Genomic DNA, 4,276 nt, shown 5'->3' with positions numbered 1-4,276 from the left:
CCCCCGGGATTGCCTGAGGCAGCCAAGGGAGCCCCAGACGGAGACCCTAGGGATGGGTCGTCTGGTTTCCTGGACGCCCAATGCAGAGGGGCTCGAGGGCCGCGCAGAGGCAACCCAGGTCTGCAGCGGGAGGCGCAGCCCAGGCCACCCCCCGCCCCGCCCCGGAAGGGGCTGGGGCTGCGGGGGCCCAAGAGTTGCCACGGTGGGTGGGGGCTAAAGGAGAGGGGAGGCAAAAAGCCTACAGCACCCGGTATTCCCAAGCGATCTCCCACCCAAGTACTAACCAGGCCCGATCCTGCTTAGCTTCCGAGATCAGACAAGATCGGGCGCTTTCAGGGTGGCATGGCCATAAACGGAGGCGGCTGCCGCCGGGTATCCTAAGAGCCCTGTGCTGTGCCTCCCTTTCGCTCTCACCTGCCAGTCAGGCCAGCCGGCAGCACCTCTCCACAGGGGCACGCACTGTACTTGAGCCACACAACCCGCGACCAGGACTCCGGCCTGCCGACGCCGCCATGCCCCTGAACACCACCAAACCCCGGCCAGCAACCGCCTGGCCAGGCCCGGGAGCCCTGAGGGCTTCCGGGACCCCCAGCGGCCGGCGGGGCGTGCGTGCAGGGCCTGCCGCGCCCTCCCAACCTGGGCCTCTTCAGGCTCACTGAGCGCGGCCTTCCCCCATCCCATTCGCTGCTCAGGGCCATGCAGCCCGCGGAGGTGTCTGGCTTCCGGCCCCTGCCGCCCGCCCCCACCCCTCCCCGGCCTACGGACCTCGGAGCCTCCTGCGGGCCTAGGTGCAGCCCAGCCGGGGCCCTGAGCGCCCATGCTGCCCAGCACCTGCCCGGTGCCCAAACCCACCAGGAGCCACGGAGGCGCGGTCGACCGAGCGCCTCAGCCCCGCCCCTTCGCCCTACCGAGGGCCCCCTTGCCCCCACGCCGCCCGCCAAGCACACGACCTTCCTGAGAGAGCAGACGAGCCACAGGCAGGCACACGGACAGACGCCCAGACACTCGCACGCACCCACGCGAAGGGAGACAGCCGGCCGGCGCAAGCTCCTCAGCCAGAGCCATAGCACCTGTGAGAGGCCGGGGCCAGAGGAACGGACGGGCGGCCGGCTGTCGGGAGAGACAGAGGCAGAAAGAGATGAAGGTTCCGAGACAGACTGGAAGACAGCGAGAGGGAGATACAGACAGACACGACATACACACACACATACACACACACACCCAGGGAAATACTTGGAAATACTTCCTTGTGGAAGTATTTGTGAAATACTTCCACATCCTTGGAAATACTTCCGTTCTTAGTTGCTCAGTTGTGTCCAACTTTTATGCGACCAATGGACTGTAGCCTACCAGGCTCCTCCGTCCATGGGACTTTCCAGGCAAGAGTACTGGAGTGGGCTGCCATTGCCTTTTCCTGTAACTGCATCAGTTTAGTTCAGTTCAGTCGCTCAGTCGTGTCCGACTCTTTGCGACCCCATGAATCGCAGCACGCCAGGCCTCCCTGTCCATCACCAACTCCTGGAGTTCACCCAGACTCACGTCCATCGAGTCAGTGATGCTATCCAGCCATCTCATCCTCTGTCGTCCCCTTCTCCTCTTGCCCCCAATCCCTCCCAGCATGAGAGTCTTTTCCAATGAGTCAACTCTTCGAATGAGGTGGCCAAAGTACTGGAGTTTCAGCTTTAGCACCATTCCTTCCAAAGAAATACCAGGGCTGATCTCCTTCAGAATGGACTGGCTGGATCTCCTTGCAGTCCAAGGGACTCTCAAGAGTCTTCTCCAACACCACAATTCAAAGGCATCAATTCTTCAGCGCTCAGCCTTCTTCACAGTCCAACTCTCACATCCATACATGACCACAGGAAAAACCATAGCCTTGACTAGACGAACTTTTGTTGGCAAAGTAACTGCATAGTGATGCACTAATTTAAACTTACTGCTATGGGGGAAAACACCATTTAATGAGACATGAAGACAAAACACAAACCTGACTAAGGAGACACACGCTGTGGACCACAGCAGTGCTATGACCAGATCAAGTTGGGGGATGGGGGAGGGGACATGGATGGGTAAACTACAGCCTTGGGGGCGCGGGGGTTGGGGGGGTCTGGACTGATGACAACTAAGCAGAGAACAGGATGCAACAGGAAATCAAAATCAATGATGAAAGCAAACACACCGCCAAAGAACTACAATAGCAAAGAAAACATATAGAACTGTTCTTTTACAAATACTCGGAAAGAAATCAAGCATCAAACCACAGAGAAATCGTCAAAGAATTTTAAATATCAACTAATTAGCCAATGATACAAATTATAAAAACAGTGTGTCAAAAGACCACAAAATGGACTAGTTACCACTTCACAGGCCACTAAAATGATTCATAGTTAATTTAATTATAAGCTGACTAACAATGCAGCTAACATGAAATGGGTGGTAACAGAAAAAAGAGATAATACAAGTCCAGTTACAAAGCAGAGTGTTGTACACGTGATTTCATGGGGTAAATAGCAATGCACTCACAAAACCTAAGCTAAACACGCCAGAAAGCTGGAACATGTGCTTTAGAGCCACACACTCTGTCACCAAAAGCCCTAGGTCATCATCCCAGTTTTAGACCCAGAAAAGTGAGGCAGCCCGATGTCCTCCCTGGGGCCCTGGGCTTTTAACCTGGTTTCACACATAGAGCTGGCCTGAACACGTGGCCAGGTCCACCAGCAAGCGGACCAGTGTAGATTCTTGGTTTTGTTCCCACCACATGCCCTGCACCCTGCAGCCAGGCATCCCCAATGGAAAATGTGCTGCACTGGTCTCACACGCCATGAGAGCTGCCTATGCTTACTTTCACGAAGCTGTCTGCTCCCTGAGAACAGAAACTTCCCTGCAGCTGCTGTGCCCAGCACAGGCCAGGCCCAACGTTACAGAGGCAGGCTCTGGCTGAGTTCATGATGACGTGCTAAGCCAGTGGTTCAAATAACAAGACTAATTTGTCACTGCGACATTGTAGAATGATTAAAGACTAGGCAGTTTAAAAAACTTTAGACCTCTGAGCATAGCAAATGTACCTGATTTTCTTCTGGGTAAAAAGAGAAAAAACAAACAAAAAAGAAAACCAGTGTGCTCAGGGAGAGATGCGGCAGGGAGGAGGCAGACATATACCAGAGTCATGATGCCCAGTGGGTCTCCCTCCCGCGCCGGGCTGTGCTGCCTCCTTCGGGGCTTGGAGTGCCCACTGCTGGGTGGGCAGGAGCCGGCACATGAGGAGGCGGGATGCAGGTTGAGGGAGCTCACTGATGTAAAATGACGGAGGTATGTGAGACAGCAAAAGAAACACAGATGTATAGAACAGTCTTTTGGACTCGGGTGGGATGATTTGGGAGAATGGCATTGAAACATGTATAATATCATAAAAGAAACGAATCGCCAGTCCAGGTTCGATGTGGGATATAGGATGCCTGGGGCTGGTGCATGGGATGACCCAGATTGGGGAGGGAGGTGGGAGGGGGGTTCAGGATGGGGAGCACATGTACACCCGTGGCAGATTCTGTTGATGTATGGCAAAACCAATACAATATTGTAAAGGAATTAGCCTCCAATTAAAATAAATAAATTTTAATTAAAACAATTAATAAAATACAATGAAAAACTAAAAAATTGCCGGGGTCCAGCCCCGGCTGATCGAGGGTATTCGAAGGAAAGACGGCGTAGGTGAAGATCAGGAAACAACTGCTTAATTAAACGTTAATTAAGGATATAAAGAGTAATAGAATGAGGATAGCTCAGTGAGGAAATTCAGTGGAGAAAAGCGGCTGAAATAAGGATAGCTCAGTAGGAAAATTCAGTGAAGAAAAGAGGCTGAGTAGCTTGGTTTACGCAGGAGACCAATAAAACTTCAAGACGAGAAGTTTGCACCACTTACGTAGGCCGCAGGTGTCCTTCCGTTCTCCCAAAGGAGAGGAGACACTGAGGCCTCCCCGGTCGGATCTTAGAAGCCCAGGAATAGTTAGCAAGCATGGAGGGTTCCGCGCTCCAGATGGAGACTCAGCCAGAATTTGGGAGAGAGAGCGACATGGGGAGACCAAGTTTGGGTGAACAAGGCCCACACTTTATTTTCCAAAGTAGTTTTTATACCTTAAGTTATGCATAGAGGATAATGGGGGAAGGGGTAGAGTCATGCAGCAAGCCAGGCTTTCTTCTTGCAAGCTTATCATATGCAAAAGCTTAGGTGATTTGCATCATCTTCTGGCCCGGAGGCCTGTTAACATTTTAAGACCTT

At 53.0% G+C, this 4,276-nt stretch overlaps 1 non-coding gene across 1 annotated transcript; it reads right to left on the bottom strand.

Annotated features, from left to right (window-relative positions):
- Window positions 1–235: 235 nt before the first annotated feature.
- On the bottom strand, window positions 236–354 carry LOC113885101. The gene has a single exon (XR_003509142.1). It is a non-coding gene; the product is annotated as a 5S ribosomal RNA (ribosomal RNA).
- Between the last annotated feature and the right edge of the window lie 3,922 nt (window positions 355–4,276).

This window comes from Bos indicus x Bos taurus, chromosome 27 (assembly GCF_003369695.1).
Source record: "Bos indicus x Bos taurus breed Angus x Brahman F1 hybrid chromosome 27, Bos_hybrid_MaternalHap_v2.0, whole genome shotgun sequence".
In the NCBI taxonomy this organism is placed as follows: domain Eukaryota; kingdom Metazoa; phylum Chordata; class Mammalia; order Artiodactyla; family Bovidae; genus Bos; species Bos indicus x Bos taurus.
The sequence above is the reverse complement of the archived record's forward strand: the minus strand, read 5'-3'. Positions and strand labels throughout refer to the sequence as shown.